The 21922-nt window shown below is 38.0% G+C and overlaps 1 protein-coding gene across 7 annotated transcripts in view; it reads left to right on the plus strand.

Moving 5' to 3' along the window:
* Positions 1-21922, plus strand: part of LOC310892820 (uncharacterized protein) — a 460614-nt gene that overhangs the window by 124076 nt on the left and 314616 nt on the right. Inside the window, exon 1 of one of the 7 annotated variants that reach the window (XR_014578473.1) lies at positions 2515-4133. The exons of 3 other annotated variants lie outside the window; for them this stretch is intronic. The gene's annotated coding sequence lies outside the window, so the exon portion shown is untranslated. 3 more of the 7 variants (XR_014578474.1, XR_014578475.1, XR_014578476.1) reach the window with 3 other exon arrangements.

Consider the following 21922-nt stretch of genomic DNA (forward strand, 5'->3'; position numbering starts at 1 on the left):
GTTTCAAAGTGCTGTAGTGCATTTGCAAGCTTTTTCTTTTTTTTTTCTTTTTTCTTTTTTTCTTTTTCTTTTTCTTTTTCTTTTTCTTTTTCTTTTTCTTTTTCTTTTTCTTTTTCTTTTTCTTTTTCTTTTTCTTTTTTTTTCTTTTTTCTTTTTTTCTTTTTCTTTTTCTTTTTCTTTTTCTTTTTTTCTTTTTCTTTTTCTTTTTCTTTTTCTTTTTCTTTTTCTTTTTCTTTTTCTTTTTCTTTTTCTTTTTCTTTTTCTTTTTCTTTTTCTTTTTCTTTTTCTTTTTCTTTTTCTTTTTCTTTTTCTTTTTCTTTTTCTTTTTCTTTTTCTTTTTCTTTTTCTTTTTCTTTTTCTTTTTCTTTTTCTTTTTCTTTTTCTTTTTCTTTCTTTTCCTTTATTTATTTTTTTTTGGGGGGGGAATAGTTTTGTTTTGTTTTCTTTTAAGAAAGAAGTTGCTTTTCAGGTAAAGTATTTAGGCTTAAGATATAAGAATCAGTGGGTAACACTATTGACGCTGTAATCTTTACACATTATGCTGTGAGTGTTTTGCACATAGCTTTTTTACCTTTCTAACTAAAATGATTATAGTTTCATTTAAAAGCATAATAGGTGAGGAGAGCTGGTACTATGAATTAATGTTACTTTTATATTCATTAGGTACTATGCAGAAAAACAGCCCCACAAATAACTTGAAATCCCTTTCATTCTCAAAGGATCCCCTAATGTGGTGTGGTCATATATTCTATCCATTGCACAAAAAGAATTGGTCACATTGAACTTGGGTGTACTCCAGACCTGAGGATGTGCATACGCAAAGGAAAAGCTTGTGTAATACTCGCACATTTCATCTACTTGCTGTCTCTGAGTTACTAAGTGTGGAAAATATCCCGGTGCATGTACCCTAGGTGAGTGTTTACTTATTAGAATAAAAAAAAAAAACGCATGGCAAATACAGGAAAAAGTTAATGGTGTCTAATTAAGGTAGGTCTACAAACTTCATGATTTCATGAGAAAAAAGAGCAGAAAGTGGAAAAATATGCCAAAAGGTACGTTGTCCTTTCTTGAAATAGAGTCTGTGCTGATCCCTTACTAGAATGTAAAAACGGCAACACTAATAAGGTGGTGCTTACTTTCTTTAGTTAAAGAAAGTCTTGCTCATAGGAGAATGTCCTGAGAACCCTAAAAAGAATTCTATATGTTTCTGTCTACCATCTTGGGTTTGAGAGCCATGTGCCTCTTCTAGCTTTGCATCCTTACTCGTTCATGATTATTTTGAAATGGCTCATATTGCCTTTGCTTGGCTGTAATGTGGCAGCAATGGAGTAGAGCCAATGGAGGGGTAATTTTACAGCCAGCAATCAGGAAAAGGAAGAGCCCTCAGCCAGGGGACTCAACAGTGCCAGGAGGAGCCATTATTCTGTTATTATTTCCAGTGTGGAGGCATTGTTTTAAGTTACATTAAAAACATCCTTTAAATGTCATCGTTATTTGTGTTGTAAATTTTCCATATCAACCTTTCCAAAAGAAAGGTGTGTGAATTTGTTACATATATCCAAGTGGAGTGCTTGGGATGTATCTCGCTTTGCAAATTATATGTTAAAGGGGAACCTCAAATTTAAGGTAATTCTTCTGATTTAGAAAGCCTGGAAGATCACAGAGATTGGGCAAACATGGCAGGAGTTCTCTGTTTCTTAACAGTTGCTGGGAACAACTCTCTGAACAGCCTGTCTCCTGGGAGGCACTGCCTTACCATCTTTTCTACTATTAAGGACTCCAACCCCTTGTGATTTAAGTGCTCAGCTCTATATGTTTTGCAGGAACCTATAATTTAGATGGCTAAAGGAGAATGAAGTCTATATCATTATTCGTGTGCGTGGGTTTGCATTTGTCTTCTGGAGATCGTGTGTTTGTTGAAACCCATAATGGACTTAAATGGTGATTTGGAGAATTTGATATAGATAGCTTGCTTGTTTTCAGTTACTCAGAAGTCCTAGGACATTAAATATTTTATACTTAATACTTCTTTAATTTCACTAGGTAGAGCATGTGTTGTGAACTAACATTGAAAGGATCCGTATATTGAATATTATCACCACTTTTTTATGGATAGTCTTTGAGGAGGTAAAGGCCTTGCATCTGTGAGGCAAGTGGCATTTGGCATAAACGCAAAAAGGTGAACCAATGTGCCTGAAATCATTAGGGCAGTCTTAGACACGAGGGGGAACAGAACCCAAATATCCTAAAACCCTGTCCCAGTGTCTTAATTTTTTCCATTTTTTTTTCCATTTGCCCATTTTTTTCATTCAAAATTTAAGTTTCCATGATTATTATTTCTACTGCCAGGGCTTTCCAGGGATTTAAACATGACCTAATTTATTAAATGCTGTCTTATGTGCAAGACAGAAGCAAAATCCTTACCCCAGGGCACTTACTCAGTGGCCCTGATCCTGCAATCTGATCTCTGGAATGAACGTCTGAACTAACACAAGCCATGCTGCATGGTCAGAGAGCTCGACGGGGGCTTTAATGGAGAAGAGACATGTAGAATGCAGGTTGCCTACAACATCCTCAGTGATTTTCAATGCACTGCTGTTACTTTCCTGTTTTATTATGTGTTTCCCTGCATTCTCTCTGAGCTTTTGAGCAGTTGCTGCTCAGTTACCTTAAGCACAGAGAAGTTTGGTCTGGACTGTTGTTTTTTTTTCCAGCTATCTATAAGCCTTGATCTGTGGCACTACTTAAAGACGCTTTGCGATGCACCTTGAGATTAAAGTGCATCGCCCCTGCCGTGCATTGATCTTGTCTGGCCCAGAAAGGGGTTGTCATAGATCTGCTTTTGAAATCAGGACTCCCTTATGGGTTTTTCCAAGGCATCATCCATGTCATTGGGTTGGCAGGATATGAAGCTGAGGGTCTTTTTGAAGTTTTCCTTCGCGCCAAGGGGTGTATGCTTGTCATGTGGGAATCGTGCTAAGTTACACCCTCTTCTCCCTGTGTGTTCAACGCGGGATAACTTGATGCAGTATTTAAGTATTCCAGGTCTTTTAAGAAAGTCTATTGTTTGATTTGTTATATTGGAGTCCTAAAATGGAGAGTGGAATCTGAACGCGCGCAACTCATTTCTTGGAGGAGACTGAAACGCAAAGGCTGAACTTCATGAATTAATTAAATAGTCCTACAAACATCCATCCCCTTGCAGCTACAGACAATAGTCTTATTTTAGGAAGTACGATCCTGTACTTCATCAAGCATCACTCATGCCACTATTATTTAGTTTTTGCATAATTGTAAAGCAAATACCACTTTTAAAGGTTGCTAAAGTATCTCACATTTCAGTCTCTCTCTCTCTCTTTTTTTTTTTTTTTAAGTACAAAAAAGTTAGTTTCCTGCATCAAATGATTTTTTGCTGGAAAAGCAAAGTAACATTTCTTTACTCAAAGCTCTTCTTCCTGCAAAACTGTGGTACATGGAAAATATTTTCCAGCTTTCAGAGTTTATTTGATTTTGAACACTTTTGGTTATGTAAGTTTTAATAAGTAGCTTTGGTGTACCCCTAAAGGCACACCCCACACACTTATGTTGTGTGACCTAGGGTCACAAGTAATGGCTGCAAGCTAATTGATTGAGAAAGGCTTGTCTGACTGGGCCCCTTTGAGTCCTCCCTTTACATTCCTAAATTTCTGTAAAGGAGGCACTGGCAGCTTTGCCTAGTGAGAGGAGGGGTTGGGGGAAAGGGAGGAAGTTTCTCCGTTTCTGATTATGCGCAGAGTTTCCTTGTACTGAGCTTATGTTCTCCACCCACTACTTAGTAAGAACTCCTTAACAACTTAAAGCTTTATCCCTGTGAGTACCAGAAAAGTGATTTGAGTATTTATTGAGCAGGGAGAACAAACTGCTTGCTCCAGGCAGGGAGACAGCTTATGGAAATAATATTAGACCTTCAGCAAAGTGCACAGCTGCATCATACAGAAGCTGAGACTCAAACTGACAGGCAAATAAGCCAGATCAAGGAAGGGGCCTCTGTGTGGCAGCTCTGAGCTACCAAGTGTTGGACAACTAGGCAAAAAGTGCAATGGAACAGGGCAGAAAATAGCACACTAACTTCAGGCAACTGTTGCTTTTTCATGGTGAGTCCAGATTTGAAATGTTGTTTGAAATGTAGCTGCTGTTGTTGTTTCTAAAAACCCTTCCGTTTTACCACAGCTATCCTTTTGCGAAGCTCATTGTGTTACAGATTATTTGTCCGGATGTGCACTTCAATTCTGAACGGTGCAGAAGTGTACAGGGATGGTCCTTTCCTTGCTGCTTGCGCGCTGTTTTTCTTTTGCTTGCTTCAGGAGACAGGTCCAGTTCTTAAAAGCATGCGGCGTGGCTTCCGATTTGCAAAGAAATAGTTTTGCAGCTAGCCCTTGGTGTGCAGCTGCACATAGGTGAATAAGTGACCATGATTTCTGTGCACAGTTTTCTGCTGCAGCTTGAGCTTTGTGGCACCTCTCCATTGCTCCTTATTTCGCTGCCTTATCTTGAGAATGTATGGCACGGTCACTATGAAAAGAGCTTTGTGTTTGAATTCCTGGTGAGTCGAAGGGTCAGGGCCTATGAGTTATCTGCCTGCCAGCAAGACTCATTGCTGTGTCCCTGTATTTTTCAAGCTAAAATAGAAAAAACATGTGTCCTCATCCCTTTTATATAAACGTATTTTGAATTCAGGTTTTACATGCTGTTCGTGTGTGCTTTGTTCTTTTGACAAACATGGGTTCTGAGGGGAAGCCAGTTTTATTCTGTCCATATTTATTCTATTTACTCAAGCTTTCTTGCAGCTTTTTTTGCATTCCTTTGTTGTGATGCACATAAATTTTTCTTAAAAAAACATTCAGTGATTCTGATTTCTGCTAAGAAGAGACAAAGGATTTTATACATATCTCTAAACATACCAGGGAGCTATCTAAATTTTAGGTAAGTTGCAAAATTACACAGAAGATAAGACTTTTGTAACTTTTGCTTCTCTTAAGGAGGGAAACAGAATACTTCTGGGTAAGTTCTTGAACAGATTGTGTTAGATGTACTAGTCATCTAGTGTAATGGTAGTAAATCTGATCTGAGCTATAATGTTATTTCAGTCACTGGCTTCATTTGAAAAAGCTGCTTTATTAATAGAGCAACAGAATTAAACATTACACATTGACAGTAACGTTAGAAATATGTTTGCAAAAACTGTTGAGTGGATGAATTTAAAGCAATAAATCATCAGGGCATGTCAAAGTTACTCTGTATGTGATGTTTTAAGATGCCTGTGATTTAGAGGAGAAATGAATCTAACTGTTTTTTCCTCCAGCAGAAGTGTGTTTCTGTACAGAATGATCTCTGTTGTATCTTTCTTCAAATAATTAGTTTTCTTTTCAAAAAGTAAATTATCTAAGTCAGAAGGTGCAAGAAAAGTCTCAGAATTATGTAGCCTTTATGTGGAGCTAAAGGAAAAATGATCATTTGGTAGGATAGTTCTACTACGCAACGTAATGAGTTGATCAGATGAAGCCTCCACAGATGGTGCCACTTGTTTCTTGACCTGTCTTTCTAAGTTTGTTTGCTCATCTGAAGAAAACAATTAGAAGGATGTCCTTTTAATATGTATGTGTGTATATATATATATATACATATATATGGTGCTTCAGAAATGGGTTGATCTGATGCTGCAGTCCCTTTGAAGTGCTGAAGTTCACGTTGTTCATCTATTGTGCTCATTTGCCAGTCTGAGCTCTTGAATTTGCCCATGAATTTTGGAAAAAGGGGGGGGGGGGGGGGAGAAAAAGGAGGGAAAATTGTTTCAAAGAAATGATAAACAATACAGGGTGGAAGGTGATGATGCAATGTAAGATGATCTAAATAGACATCGTGCTTCTTGTTTTCTTTTTGTGAATTGGATTCCTATCTATTTTGATTTGGGCTAAACCTTAGGCTTTCTACAAGAAAATCCTGGCTGTGTCCTTAGTGCAATTAAGAATATGCTTTTCTTTTAAGAGTTTCAGGGTCTACTTTACAGGAAAGAAATGTGTCCTCTGATGTGGCATAAATATATGACACCTGCTGAAGTGCTCTTTACACCCCGAAAACCTGACAGCGGAAGAAACTTTGAGGAGCCATTCTCCTTCCAGCTTTGGTAGCCCGGAGCACTGGGAAGCTGGTGGCCTCTTGGTGGTGGCAGGGGGCTGGGGGCACAGGGATGGTGGGCACACACCACCGCCACCTCCCGGGGGGCACGCGGGCAGGGGACCTGCCCTCCCTGTGCTGCCGTGTTTCCATTGGCGAAATGAGGCACCGGTGCTGTTGTGAAACCTGATTAGAGGATTATGAAACATTTCTTCACGCTCTGATGACTGGCCTGATGAAGGGGAAAGGGCTTAATGAGGTGGAGAAGATTTTACTGATGATTTTCTATTTATATTTATCATTAAAAGAAGAATATCAGCTCCCAATGGCTGTGTTTTACAACTCATGGAAACCCCAACACTAATGACAGGAGTGATGGTTAACATTAGTATTCTTACTGGCCATATAAGATGCACTTTTGATAGAAGGCTGACAGAATATATTGTGGTTGCCAGGAAGTTTAAACATGACTAATATACCTCTAAATACTACTATTTTTGTTTTGAGAACACGAAAGAATCATTATTTCAAACTAAACTAATTATATATATATATATATATATATATTTTTTACATTCTCTTTGACACCAGTTAGAGAAAAAAGCAGTTTTGAAAATAGTAAACACTATTGTTTTATACCTTTCATTTCTTTGAAAGGTTTTTATTTAACATCTTTAATCTTCAGTCAAGGAGGAACTCAATTTGTTTTGTGAATTACACAGAGAAGGGACTTTGGAGTTTCACTTCTAGCTTGGTTCTGGTTTAGGAAAGTAATGCGTAGAAGAATGAAAAACTTTACGCGATGTGTTTGTCTCATTGGATGTGTTTGTCTCATTGACATCTGTACACTACAGAAACAGGTCTCCATGATGCCTATAGATATCTTTACTGTCGCACAAGAAAAAGGATGGGAATTCAGGACTAGCAGTTGATTTTTCTGTCAAAGAGAGGAACTAGTTTGTGGTGTCAGGACAAGGTGATGTCTATACTGAGAGAGAGAGGAAAATTGACAGGAACAGGAGAACTGTAGCAATCATGGTGTCAGTAAATCACACTATTGGTAAGACAAAAAAAAAAGCCCACACACCTATGTTATAACCTAGCAATTTTGAAAGAGTTTTTTTTTTTTTCTTAAGTGTCTTTAAAAATAATTTATTTCATCTCAGCTATAACTCTCAGTCACATTTTAAAGTTCTTTTGTGACTACAATTACTTGGGTCTTAAACTTCTTTGATCTTCAAGCTTTAGGGATCCAGGAACCACAGATCTGTTTAAAAAATAAAGATAAATAAGTCGAGAATTGCTAGCATTGGATTTTGGAGTTCAGTAGAGTTGAGGGAGCAAGAAAGCATGTTTCAGGGGAAACAGAAGATGTACATATGCTGTCCGTGAAACACAGAGAAAGAAAGCAGAGACCCGATCTTTGGAATAAGCAAATTGACCTTTAGTTCAGTTTTACTCCAACATATTCAAAATGTCAGTAGAAGACTGTCCCCAGTGGTGGTGATGAAGATGAAAGAAGAACAAATAAAGGGAGAGATATGTGGCTCCTGAAGTAACTTCAGTGATTATAATATGTGAGTAAAAACAAATGGAGACAAAGAACAGATAGAAGTAATTGGAAATTGAGGGTAGGAGCAGTGATAAGGGAGGTAGGACCTTAAGGAGGAAAATGGGGGAGATCTGAAAGTAGAAGAAATACAGCACGAGAGAAGAAACCCACCCTATCTAGAATGGTATGTCAGTCACTGATATGAGCCCGTGCCTTGGGAATTGTCAACTGACATGCAGTCATCTGGCTTCAGTAAGGCAAAATGCAAAATACTGAGGAAAAAAAGAGTAGGAAAAACAATGACAAAAATGCCATCTTTCTCCTGGTTTGTTCAGGACCATTTGCACTTCTCGCATTCAGTTTCATGCTTGAAGTAACAAAATCACCCCCCCCCCAAAAAAGTCTGTTCCTTCCGGTCACAGCATTTCAGAGAGGGCATGTGAGAGGGAGGGAACCTCTCTTTTCCACCTGACATCCCCTTATATTTACTTTTCTCTGTCTAGCAGTGAAGGTAGAGGTGAGGACTGATGGTTGCCTCTGTTGCAGCAAATTGTATTTTTGAGTGCAGGTTAAGTTTCTTTTTTCAGCTGCAGTAGGATTCCTGTAACTTTTAAAAAGTTCTTGAAAAGCCTTTTTGAACGTCTTTTGGCAAATCTAACTCTTGGTCGTACAAAAGTTGAGAGCAATTTACAACACGAAACACGAGACGGTAGAAAACAGAAAATTAGTGGAATGACAAATAAGATAAGTGGCAGTGGATTTTCTTTACTTCTCTTCATCCTACGTCATTCCATTTTTTTTCCATTACCCTTTTTTTTTTTTTTTTCCCATCACCCAGGGCTTTGCCCAAGAGTATGCTAAAGACCCTATTGTGTGAGGGATTGGATGAGGCCATATATTAAAACCTGTAATCCATCAGTTTGAAATGGTATTCACATACATATTATTTTTAATATATGTGTGTGGTACTCCTAATGGTTTAAGATTTCCCAATATTCTACTGGTAATGATACCCATGCTTGACGACCAAGGTCACTAGTGCTATCTCCACTATCCACTATCTCCACTCCACTGTAGAGAAATATTCAGTGATTCAAACAATAACTAGATGCATTTTCCAATTCCAGTGTTGTCTTTAGTGCCCAGAGATGATATTTTAGTGTCAATTATTTAATCTCAGCTTATTTAGCAGTACAATGAAGTAGGTATGAAATACAACTTCAAGTGCAAAAAGCACCTTCTTCTCCTTTAAACTGTTTTTATTATGGGAAAACTAGTGAAAATACCTTCAAATAGCTACCTGTCCTAAGGCAAGCTTGACTTCGCTGCAATGACGCATGCTGTACCTATGGAGTGTGGCTCACTGGCCTCTCAAACTATTTACTCTGGTTTTGGTGTATATTTTCTAAGATATTCATGATTCTGACTTGGTTGCCACTGAGCGGTTGCTATTTCAATCCGCATATAATAAACTCCTGAAATAAAAATCTGTGGCCTTAGCAGGGGAGAGTAACATCAAAAGAGTAAATGGGAAAAATGCAGGAGAAAGTGATCAACAAGCAACTTAAAACATAAAAATGTGGCATAGCAGAGTGAGAGAAGCAGTCTGTGCTGACAATATCTTTTTCTTTCTAACAAGTGGAACTCAAACTATGTTCCCCATATGGAGGCCCCATGAAACTCATTCTTTCAAGCTCTAGCTGGAAATTCAGGAAGAAAGGAGAATTTCCAGAAGTACCAAGTGTAGGCCTAGCTATCCTCCTGCTGAAGTCAATGAGAGTTGCATTAGAGTAAAGCAAAAACTGTACCATCTGATGCTGAATAAAACGCAGGACTCTCCAAATTCTTTCCCAGTGTATTTTTTTTTCCTATTCATTTACAAGTTTCTGGAAAAAACAAGAAATTTGGCAGGATATGGAAATGTAATCCTCTTTTAGGTTACATCAGACTGTTTCCTTTGTATCACTTTATCATTTTTTGGAATGTATTTTTTGGCCTGAATTTTTTTGTTTTGTAGTCACAAACAACAGGTGATTATTATTTTTATTTTGTTTAAGGAAATATCTTAAGACTATTTTAAGCAGCAGAAGTGGGAATAAATTATACTTTTCCTGTGAAAACTGAAGTAAACGAAAAAAATACAACGAAAGGTTTTGAACAACAATTTGTGGAACAATTTGATCAACGGGTAGTTTGTAGACTTTTTTTTTTTTTTTTTTTCCAAGGGCTTAAGATTTAACAAAAAATCTAAATGATTTTATGCTGGAGATGTTAAATTATAGCTATTATGTGCCTTTTGGCAGTTAAGTGTTAGGCTATGCACTTCTACTGTTGTCCTTGCTCTGAGGATCATATGGCAAACTGAGCATTGCACATGTATAGCACTGAGGGTCCGGTCCTTCGAGAGCCCAGTGTTGAAAGAACTTGGCCTGTGCACGTTTAGCTGGGTGCTGAGAAGGGAAAGCACTAAAAGTAATGTTACCATCTTGGAGCATCGGATGTGGAGAAGGAATGAACCCCTCTTCATCTTCCCAATTCTTCAAGTCTTATCAATACCCAATTTTGATGTAGATTATTCATTTTAATGCTGTTCTTGGCTCTGTTGGCTCTGTCCCCTAGAATGGTTTTGATTTCATACTGAATCAGAAGTTGAGAAAAAGGGAATACTACTTTGAAGTGTTTGGAGTGAGTAGGGCTTGTGTAAGTTTTATATGGATGTTGCTATATATATGTATATAATTAGTAATACAAGGAGATAACTTATTTTTTCACAAAGCTTTCCTAGACTTGAATTTGAATGACAGCAGGCTGTATTAACTCAAAATTTACATTTTTTTTTCTTTTTTTTTTTTTTTTCTCCCCCTTGCTTAATCTTGTGCCGCTTATACATCAGTGTGATAATTCAACGGCTTCTCTCCTGATGTTATCACCAGGCAACTGTGACTAGCTGGTACATGCAACTCAGCTACCTGGTCAGGTGGCTGCTCTCAGGCAGGACAGGCAGCAGTAGTAGTAACCTCCTCCTGGCTTACCTCTAAGCTTCTTTCTTCTGCTCGTACAGTTATGTTCAACAATCTGTTATTCTTGTTATAGAATCACGTCAGATTATGCAGTGTTTCAATATTGTTTGATTTTTGGCATATCAGCAGGTCTTGGGGAATATAGCTTTTGAACTGTTTTTTAAAGTAGATATTTAGAAAATTCCATAGAAAACCACTAAGCCACACTTTAACTATTCTTATTAATATTACGTACCAGGGAACAGTGGGATTGTAACACACAATATCTTGACTTTATTTAGTCTATTACACTTTTTATATTATTAAGGCTTCAGTCACATTACATTTTTTTAATATCATGCCTAATTTAGTGTATTAATCCATAACACTTTTGCCTAAGCTTTGGCCAAAGCTGCTCCCTCAAAAAATATCTCTTTCTGAAGAAAAAATAAATTAAATAAATGAATATATATATATATATATATGATGAGCAAAAGCAATAGTTGATTATCTATAGGCAAAGACATTTTTTAGGAAAAAGTGAATTTAACTAAACTTACCTGATTATGCTCTATTTTATAATTATATATAAAATCAGATGGTGTTATTACTATAAACAGAATTTCTTTGTGCCCGGTCTTTTCAGCTATAAATTGCAATTAGTCAAGCATTTTATACATGGTTTGATATTTTGACTGCAAAGAACCCTTTCATTGTTGAGTGGACTCCCAAAGGAGAAACATGACAACAGTTTTTCTCAGTTAGCCAAAACAGAAACATCAAAAACTTTAAATGGAAATTTGACCCTTTTACTTGAATTGACCAGTATGTGGAAAGTATATGTAGTTGCTTATCAGCCTTTTTTTTTTTTTTTTCCCCCTTGTGTGGGGGAAGTTATTCTTAAGACAGTCCAGTCCTGAACTGTTGGAAAGACCTTCCAACTTCAGACATCAGTTTGGCTGAATGCCTTGATTTCAGTTTAAGTATTTGAAAATGTAGCCCTTACTCAAGAGTTAAGAAACATAAATGCGGTGAACAAAGGCATTGACGTTGTCACCATCTCTGTCATTCTGCGCTTACTCTGAGTTTACTGCTTCATTAAGAAATTCTAAAAGTTTTAGCCTGCATTTGGATATAGAAATCTGAAGGTGTTTTCTAATTTCTTTGTAGCCTTGGGCAAATCACTTTAAACATGTAATTTCTTACTGCTAAAAGTCATTTGAATTTTCAATATTTTTTTAAAGTAATATGTTCCTTTATATCTTTATCTATATGAATTTGATTGTATGTAGGTTTGTGTTTTTTTTTCTTGTATTATATATATTTAAATCTGCAAGTCTAATTTTCTGTTTTGTATGTGCAATTATTTACATCTGATTGGATATATCTAAGTGTCTAAAACTCTGAAAGTGAGGCTCCTGTATTTTGAAGTGCTAAGTATAGTGCAGGTTGTACTTAGTGAGATGCTAGATTCCCACTATGTTGAAAATGAGGTCATTTGTCACAGTTTCTAAAAATGCATTTAAGAGCCTAATCTTAGAATATATAAAAAGAAAAAACAAACAAACCAAACCAAAACAACATAAAAACCCTTTGCCTAACAATTCAGACAGCTTGTGAACTTTCACATTTTCAACAGCATTATTCTTAAATATTTACTATTGCTCTTATTTTTTTACGGAAGTGAGGCTTCTATGAAGGTTTGACTGTTCTTTACCTTTCTTTCCTCTGTGGGTTTTGAACCCTTTGTCTCTCTCAGTTAAATTAGAAATGTAGAATTTTCAGTCGTGTTTTATAAAAATCTGTGGCTGTGTGAAGGAAAGAAACCCAAATCAGTGCCAATTTTGAGGAAAAGGCAGGCAGAACATAGCTGTTATACATTCTGTTTGGCAGTGGCTCAGTGGCCAAACAAAATGTGTGTAGTTCCAGACTAGTCACAGCAGAGTTTTCTCCTGCCAGGTGACAGTGTAATAGACAATGTGGAGAGATCTGGGTATTTGCAGTAAGAAGGAAGAATGTGGAGTTACAGAGCAAAGAGCTTAAAACTGTAGGAAAGCAGGTTTCATTCAATCTGCTGCTTACAGGGCAACTTGGGTTTGCTGCTGCAAAAGAATAAAGGACCAAATGCTAGATCCTAAAAGGATGTAAATAGCTTTCTATAGGCAAACAAGAACATCTTGTTTGCTATTTTTTCTACTTCCTGAGCATTTTATTCTGTATGAAAAAATTCGTATTACTATTTCAGTCATCACATGCTTTACTGAATACATGAAATTCATACTAATCATACAAATTCATACATATGAGATGCCCAACTGCAATTAAGTTCTATATAAGCAATAAGATGTGGATGCTGAGATACTAAATAAGATAATAAAACTCAAGATAGAGGAAACCTCCTTTTTCAAACTGCGAGTTTAGCCAGAACTTCATTCTTATCCTGGCTCCGTTGAAGTTATCATAAACGTGTTTAGGTGGGGATAAAAGCCTGATTTTAGAGCAGTTCAGTATTTTCTGTTTGTTTACATTTACAATGGCTGTGCGTCCCACTTGCTTATTTCTATGGACCTTTCTGAAGATGTGAATGTTGATGCTTATCTATTCTTTTAATTTAAATAGTATATATCATACTCAGTGGAAATGAATCACTTTTACCTTTTATGATTTCATTGATTACGTGAATAGTTTTCTAAAATGTTGGATCTAAGGTAATTGTCCTTTTCCTAAAATCATTCTTTGATAAGAGAAAACACCAAATAATGTTTGTTAGTATGCTTTGTTTTATAAACAGAATGATCATCAACAATCTCTAGTTTATTTATTAGAGAAAAATAGTAACCTGCGACATTTTGGGTATCAGATGTCTTTTATGAACTGTTTCAGAAGGGTACTAGTTCTAACATCCTCGTGGGTATTTTTCATGATAGGAATGTTACCAGTAGCAACAGGAAATCCTAATGATTCAGGTCACTCTGCAAACAGAAGTCCATTCAGCAATAAGTTTTGGATGGAATTTTTAGCTGTATAAAAGAAGTTACTAGTAATGAGGGTGAACTGCGTACTTTGAAATGCTGAATAACACCACATACCTATTTTTTAAAGCAAATATAAGTGAAATGTTAAAATCCTATGATTCAGCAGTAGTGCAGGATCATATGTGTGTTCAGTACAGTAAGTTTTCCCTGGACCTGTTTTTATCCCAATAGCCCTCTGCTTCTTATTCATTTCAAGCGATCTTAATTGCATCTGTGATCCTGAAGGCTAAGTACTTCATTTTTAACTAGCTGTGCTTCTAATGTGATGTATGTCCTTTGTGATAGGGGTTATAAACCCGAAAGTTTATGGTTTCTGTGTGAGAGGTTTGGTTTTGGCTAGGAACCCATTTTACAGAAGCATCATTGCCCATCAGTGACTGTGCGATGGACACCAACAAAAAGAAAAGAAAAAAAGAAACCAATGAAAACAATCTAAAACACTTCTGCTGATCATACTAAAGATACTTTAAATTCATGATAATCTGACAGAACAATAGTGTAAGAGCAAAAATGCAAAATTCTGTTTAGAAGATGGAAAATTAGACTTAATTCTTTTGCAGTGAAACTTAGCTGTGCGTTCATGTGTATTTCACTATACATAAGCACTTGCAAATGGCGATACGTTTTCCTCATATGATGCGATGATATGGACTAAGACAAGCAGTCAGATTATGAAAAGCACTTGGTCCACTCTTTAATATACAAATAAATAATATATAAAACATGTTTTATAATTGCTGTGTATGGGAAGTGTTGTGTGTACACTGCTTACAAAACTGTTGTTGCATAGGTGTGAGATTGCCATTCAGCAATACATCTGCAGACTCCCCTGTGCTTCTGAACCTAACTGCCAGGAAGAAGCTTCTCTGGTATTTAGTGGCTCTTCTCCGATACCTGCTGGGCATACAAGTTCAGTGCTCAGGGCACCAGTCTTTTCCCCTCTTCAGTTAGAGGGGCAGTTCGAGTTTGAGGGAATGTCTCAGAGAACTCTTCCATTCTTACGGGTGGTAACTCAGAAAATGAGGCTGCTCTGAAAGTGGTATATGAAGGTCTTTTTGTTGCTCCTTTCTGTGAATTTCCAAACACCCTTTTTAATGGGTATTACCATGGCGCTTCTCTGAAGAAAAAGATTCTTCAGTATGTGAAATAGCAAAGTATTGCTTCCAAGCAAGGCTTTTTGTCCCTTCAGGGCTCTCCCATTTCACGTCCATTCAGAAACCAGAAACCAGACCAGCAGAGTGCTTTTCCTTTTAGCAGCATGTTGTGATGTTAGAACTTCCTGCAAAATCATGTTTCATATGTTTTTTATACTTTAATCACATTTTTTAAAAGTGCTTCCAGATGCAAACGTATATTTGGTTAGTTTACTGCACACTCTTATATACTGATAAGCTGGTAAGGCCTTCATCCAACACCCTTTAAATCAACATGTGGCTTTCTGTTGACTTCCAAAAGCTCTGTTGGACTCTTATTGTTGGTATAGTCGGTGTATTCAGGCCACCAGTTTTCTCGGAGTTGTTAAGTAACAGTACAGTAGTTACAATAGTTACAGTAGCTAAGCAATCTGAAGGCTCCTACTGAAAGAGGAAATGCTTTTCCTTTTTCCTTCCTCCTCCATGAAACAGATGTCTCCTCATGCTTCAGTTAGCTCTTGTCAAAGGCAGGTGAAGCACCCATGCAAACAGAGAGGCTCGAGTACATGCAGAGGGCTTCCATATTTCTGTGCAGGAAATACTACTGCGTGCACAGCAAGATTAATTTACTCCAGACTTGAGAAACACTCACGCAAATGCACTGTAGGTGCTAATGCAGGAGGTAAAATGCTTATATTTTCCTTTTTTTCCCCTCCTCTGATTGTGAAATTCATGCTTGCTCATGGCATCCCTTCACTAGAGGCCCTGCTGCTTTCCCTCTAAGCAGTCCTGACGCAAGTGATGCCGCTAAGGGAAACAGGCCCCAGGAAAGGGATGGGATGAGTTGTGTGCATACATGCAATAAATGGCTGAAAGTACATGTAAGATAGTTGAATCACATTTTGGTTTTGTGGAAGGCTCAGTCCCGGTTGTGGTTCACCCATTTTCCCATTCTGAATAGGAACCATTGGCAAAAGCAATGACCAGCAGGTTAGCTACTGGTAAATCTGCTTCTGTAGGAATTGCAGCAAACAAATATGGAAAGGTGACAAAGAGAAGGCAGCTCTGTGTAGTGCCCCTTAAGTCTGGATTGTGGGAGGTAGATGAAGGTGTTTATTTCTTTCCACAGGATCCCTCTTGAAAGTCTCCTGGTTCAGGGTTTCAGGGGTTCCCTAGGAAATCTGGTGTCCTAAATAAGAGGAAAGCTGTGGAATAGGTACCTGAGAGCCGTGGAATAATTTCCTGGAAGGACCAGAGGCTTTGAACAGACACAAGTTCTCAGCTCATAGGCAGGAAAAGCAAGAACTTGGAAGCTTGTCACAGAGGTAAAATTGCAGTATTTTGTAAAGGCTTAGGAAGTGAAAGCTAGGAAAATGAAACTTCACTTGATATATGTATTCATAGTCAACAATAAACTGGGAGAATCGGGAACAGATTGGTGGCAAAGTCTGTTCAGATCATGCCGTACAGGGACGTTTGCTGGTAGCTTGAGGAAAATCTTCAACAAAAAGATTGTGTGAGAGATGCACAGAAATGTTCATCGTTTATCTGAATCGCTTCAAATGTGGTAAGGTAAACTCAATCTTGGCTTAGAGGCTGCACGATGCTGGAGTTTTACAAAAAGCAGATTTTATTTGGTTCACTCAGGATGCCTCAAATATTGATAAACTGGAAAGGACTGTGCCAGTACTTGTCATATGGTGACAGAGAAAAACATGTACAACAGAAACGTACTGTGCAATGAATCAAGTAACACAGTTTCAATTCAGATCACAGCCCTGCGGGTAGATTCTATATAGAGTAGTTTTACCCTCTTAGAAGTGAGTCACTAAAATAGCTCTATAAAGACGAGAAATAACAGAAGCCTGGTAATTAAACATGCTGAATTAAACAAACAAACAAACAAAAAAAAAAGAGAGAAAAATATTTATTGCAATAAGATTGAATCACTTAAAATCTTTTCAGTTAGTCTCACACTAGCCTTTGTGCACCACTGGCATTTAAATTAAAACCAGTACGTTTCCATAAATAGAGAGGTTGGTTTTGATGAAGGCAGATTTTTTTTTTTAATTTTTTTATGAAAACAGCTTCCATTTGAAGTAGTTGACAGCATCTATAAAGCAACTCCTTTGAACAGTATCCTGCTGGCATACTGTTGATGACAATAAAGCTAAATATAAGTACTGAAAGATATCTGGAAATGTGTGTGTGCATATATGCTTATATATATAAATGAGGATTGGAATTAATTGGAAAACTCAGTGTATCTAATTCAAATACAGATGCAGTCCTATGATCCCTTTCCCCCAGGTCTGACCAAACAGATATATTTACAGTTCCTTGATAGTGTAGATGACAAACACAGCCCACTGTGCCATGTGTGTACAAGCCCCAGTCTGATCAGCATATAAATGCAAGACTGCTGCAGTATACACACTGGTGTGAAGATCTACGGACAACTGCTGAGAATGGACACCTGGGATGATGTGTAGTGCTAACATAGGCTGGAAATTATGGGGCAGATATCCATAAAATTTTCACAAGAAGACTTTTTGTTTTGTTTTGTTTTTTAAACATTACTGGTTTTTTTTTTTTTTTTTTTTTTTTTTTTGCAAGTATGTCTTGGTGTCATCATTTCACAATGCTTTCCTTTAAAAAAAAAAAAAAAAAAGACCTCTACTACTTTTTGTTATATAATTTTTCATATAACTAAGCTTAGGATGGCTTTGATCTACTGAATTGTCCCTGCAGTGCCTGCTTTTCAGGTTCTACAACAAGCAAGTAAAACTGGTTTGTTTACATGTACATTTAAATTGGATGCTGAGGCAATCTTCCATCAAAATAGTTGTATTTAGGAAAGAACCATTGCTGGAAGAAACATTTTTTTAAGGTGTATTGTGGTAAAATAACAAAGACAGACATAAACTGCAAGTCTGAATTACTGATGTGTCTACTTTTTTTAGTATGTGTTCAGAGAGGTGCCTCTGTTAGCGCTTTTCAGTCAGTTGTAGTTGCTGGCAAAATCCATTAGAGGCTCTATTTTCAGATACTTTGTTTTCATTACTCTGCTTTCACTGTTGTACTTAAGAACATACAATAAGATATGTTTGTAAGGAGCACAAATTTTATTCTTGTGTATGATTTCTTTGACAGAATCCATAGAGCAGCTACTATTTTATAAATGGGTTATGGTTATACAGAGAAAGCAAGTATTTACTGTTTCTCATCTTATATCGCTAAGCATGTTAATATCTACTATGCTTCTAAACTTGGGAGAAAAATATAACTTGGGACAAAGAAGTTTTTCTTAAGTTTTATTTTCATTACCTTTTAACCACAATAGTAATCCTTTTCTATATCTGAAATACTTCTGTTAAGTAATGTAATTGTTTGCAATTGATTTACTTATTACAGCAAATGGTGAAATATCCTTCTGCATCAAAATTACCGCATGTGTACAGCATATGGTATACATGTATGTGTGTATTTATATAGAAAAATCACCTTAAAAGGTCATTTAATTTCTCTGGTCCTTGCTAGCTGAAGGTAGCTGAACGCATGACAAATGGAACAAAAATGAGATAGAAGAAAATGATAACTGGCAAATTAATCAATAAATTGATAGACAACAGTGTAAATATCTTTTGATGTTTGTAGTGTCTGGGACAACAGTGAAAGGGTTCAGTGCCTCTGATGCTTTGTATTGTTTTAACAATGCTTGTAGCCATAAATTTGCCTTAAAACACCAATTAAACAGGGTTTATGACTGCTTTGTGTTACTGAAGTGATGCAAAAGATCAACACGTATCAGTGAAAATAGTCTATTGTTTTTTCAAAACAAATCTGAGTAGCATCAGGAAGTCAGAGTGTCTTTTACTTAAAAAAGTTGCCTGCATGTTGGTTAATCCTCTTGCTCCCTGTAAATTAATCCCAAAAGAAGTTATTGGAATGAAATAGCTGGTGACAGGCTGTTTAGCCCATAAAGTCTGTTTGAATCACCTGGTAGCTGGAACCGGTAGATGCTGGAGTCTCAGACCACTGTCCTAGCCAGAAAGACCAATGGAGTATAGCTGCGGAGGGCCTCAGGCTTGGAGCTGGCAAGGAAGGTAAGCCACAGCTGCAGGGTACAAGTTTGCAGGACCTGACAGTAAAGATTTAGATGCAGAGAAAATCTGTAGCTGGGAAGAGGTTTGTGAAGCTTTACCTTTGTGGTAGCTGATTCAATCTTGATCTAAAAGGGCCAAGGACAGAGAACCTGCCACCAAGTAACCCTTACCTGTGTCTCTGCTGCATCATATATCGTGTGTGAACTTGTCTGCTGGAGCTTGTTTGTAAAGTTGCCTGTTACTTGTAAGAGCCTCCTGTCAAAACTCTTTTAAATGGTTATCAAGTTGGACATCATTTTCATAGGGCAAATGGAGCTGCATTAAAGAGTTTATTCCAATTCTTTATTTCTGAGGCTCTTCAGAGTTTCTTGAATTCACAAGTTTTTTTTTTTGTTTGTTTTTTTTTGTAGACTCCAGACGCTGATACAGTTTTCCAGCACTAGATGCTTAAAAGCCAAGTATACAGTTAATCCATGCTCTCTAGTATTATTCCGGGTTCTTCCATGCAGGCCTCCAGGGATGCATTTTTTCCTTGGCCCTGACAGAACATCAGGAGCTCATGTTCAGCAGAGTCGTGTCCATTCGTACTGCCAACTCTTTTTAAGAATTGTTGCCCCCAGCAAAAACTTTCTCACTCTGCCAAGAGGACCCTACTATCTTGTTTAATTTATAGATACATAAATTGGCTTCCAGAATGAAGTGACTTGCCCAGAGGCTCACAGTGGCAGAACCTGGGAGGAACCACCAAACTCCTAAATATCATTCTGTGTCCTTGCCAATGGACTATTCGCTTACTTCCCCTGTACTTTATGTTCCATATGACTGAATATTTTCCCTGTTTTCCCTGCATGGGCTGAAGCTGTACATGTGAACTCTTTTGGATTTGATCTGGTTCCATCTAATGAACAGAGTTTACTTTCGGGATTACAAGGTGATAATGCTATTTTTAATCATGTTTATTCTTATTATTACAACAAAATCTTATCTATAGGATTAATTACTTCCTGTAATCGTGTGATGAATAAAATATTAATTCCCCAGTATGTTACAAAATGCCTCACATCTCATTTAACCCACGTTAAATTCAGGATTATATCTCTTTCATTGCTGCTGGGCCCTGTTCAGGGTGGTACTTCCACTGCTTCCTCTGGAGGGCTGATATCATGCTGGTTTGTAACATTCATTATCAGCCCAGCCCTTTTCCCAGGGATAACCTCTGGTTATGACCATTTCAAATGTTTCCGCTTTTAAGTGCAAAAAGAAACAAGTTATTTCAAAGAAAAAGGTGCTTGAATCTGAAACCCACTTCATGGGCTGAATGCAGAGTATGAAGAGGGAGCCCCCTTCTTCCCATAGTAGATTGATGTTACCAGCATGCCACCCTTCACCAAGGGCAGAAGCTATCATTTCCCTTCTGAGGCGGTAGAAGACCACTCCCTGTGCTGAGTAGAAAAGGTAGGCTAAGTTTTAGGTATACTCTGCCTTTAAATGCTTCCACTTGAATGGAGCGGGCACTTCTTTGGGAAAAGCAAGCAAAAAACAAACAAACAAAACCAACAAAACTTGATTGCTTAGGATATCAAACTGTATATGAAAATAAAAGTTAATCCCACAGAAAGCTGAACCAACTTGAAGTTAGCAGTTGTTCTTAATTTTTTTTTAACTGTTGATCATCTTCCGTGCAAAGAAGGAGGCCTTTTCTTCTATTCTTTGTTGTCATTTTCTCCAGAGACCCTTTGCTAAAGCAGCTGTCCGCTGTAAGTAATATGGATCGCAGGTCTGTGGTCAAATGTGTGCCCGTCCATGGTGGCTCCAACCACAGGCCAAGGCAGTGCAGCACGGCGGTGTCAGCCAGCCCTGCCTCAATGCGGGTGATATGACATGAATGGCAGGAGCTCCCTGGTTTTGGTAACCTGCCATCTGTGATGATCTTTAACATCTCCTGCCATGCTGAGGGGAAAAAACAGTGCTGGCAAGTTTTTATGGGTGTGAGGCTCCTGGGCCATTACAGAGGGCCCTGGCAGAGTGTGGCATGGGTGTCTGCCACCAGGAGCCCAGCCCATTCAACCCATGGTAGCTGACAGGGCCAGAAGGGAGCTGAGGTGCTTTCTTGGGGCAGAGACAGGTGCCATGCCAGGTACCAAGAAGAAGCCCAGGGCCAGCATGAGCTGCTACAGCCCTGCATCATGTCCCATGAGGGGCCTGGCTTCAGCACCCCTTGGCATCCTGGTCAGCATCAGGCCTGCAGCACTGCCGCTATGGCAGCCTTGGTGGTGGCCATGTCCTGACTGTCCCTGGCCATCCAGCAGGGACCTGAAATGGGATGGGGGCTCCCTCAGTGAGTCTCCACCCAGTGCCAGGCCCTCTGCTCTGACCTGGGCCCTCCAGGATGGGGGATACAGTGACTGTCATGAGGGAGATAAGGAAGAGCAAGGCCAGCAAAGAGGAGCTTTTCTCTTGTGAGACCTCTCAGTTTTGGAGCTGGCTGGTGTGAAACACTCTCCTGTGGCAGTTCTTCAGTTAAAAAGCAAGTGCTAGATACATATGATGGTGCAACTGCATCAGCAGCACTTGGAGGATTAAAATGATGACCCACTAGAGCAAAACAGGACAGCGAAGTGAAAGGCCGAAGAGACATCTTCAGTCAATAAAAAGTCGTTGGCTTTTTGGAGGTATGTAGAAATGTATTTTACACTACTCAAAGGGCTAAGTTTTCAAAGCTGTAAATCTGTTCTCCAGTTTATACATTGAGCTAAGTAAAAGACAACCTCAACAATTTTTATACTTTAGCTTTTTGTTTTGTTTTTCACCTACCAAGTAATGAGCTCTTATGAAATTAGAAAACCAAACCTTGTCTGGTTTGGGTAAATAGAAAGATTGGCTTGCCTTTAAATGATTGATTACTTTTAAATTACTGTGAAAGCTCCTTTTAAACAGGTCAATG

This window comes from Anser anser (assembly GCF_964211835.1).
Source record: "Anser anser genome assembly, chromosome: 1".
Lineage (NCBI taxonomy): Eukaryota > Metazoa > Chordata > Aves > Anseriformes > Anatidae > Anser > Anser anser.